The following is an 869-nucleotide window of genomic DNA, read 5'->3' as shown; positions in this document are numbered from 1 at the left end:
TATATATATATATATTTCTTGTAAGTATGCTATGTAAATATATATTACATACACCTATAGGCTCGCTTAATACTTCAATACGCGCTAAATTCCGCCTTCCGAGAGGACTTTCCGCGGCGATTGTATGTACATCCAAATTAGCGTTTCTCGTCCGGCGTTTTGTAACACAGATGCATTTTCGTTTTCTTTACATATACATATATACAGACACTCGCCACTACGCCGACCGTAGCGTTTGGATAGCAAAAGTATAAAAAAAGAAAGAAGATAACGGATAGTCGCGCAGAGATTGCGTGAAAATCTGGTATCGAGAAATATCGAAGAGACGTTGCCTCTCCATCAAATAAAGTCCGGATTGACCAATGTGATTCGAATCTGGCTGGAGGAAACGAAGAAGAATAAAAGAAGAAAGAAATCTAAGGACTCGCGAAGCTTCATCCAGGTTTTCGGCGCAGCTCTCGAAATGCGACAGAAGAGGCAATAAATAAAAAAAAAAAGCGAATTCGGAATGAACGTACTAGTGAACCGAATTTCTGAGGTTTCGAGCAAGGTAGACGTCGCTTCCGAAGGTTCCTGATATTCAAAAACAACTGTGTAGATCAATAACGAAGATTCGGTCGAGTTTTGGCGAATAAATAAATGAGGATGCAAATTAAAGCTACGCCTCGAAGCTCCATCACATGAGATCGCCAACGTGATGGCGAATAAGGAGAAAGATGACGGTGATGGTGACGAAGAGAAAATAAAAGGAAGAAGGAAGAAATAATCCCTGCTTCGTATGCGAGAAGGAATCGTATTATGAATATCCGATGGTAGTGAGATAGCCGGTTGCGCGACCAATCATCAATCGGGGGAGAAAACTCGCGTGT

Source organism: Atta colombica, unplaced genomic scaffold, assembly GCF_001594045.1.
Source record: "Atta colombica isolate Treedump-2 unplaced genomic scaffold, Acol1.0 scaffold123, whole genome shotgun sequence".
Taxonomy (NCBI): Eukaryota; Metazoa; Arthropoda; class Insecta; order Hymenoptera; family Formicidae; genus Atta; species Atta colombica.
This window is presented reverse-complemented; position numbering follows the sequence as displayed.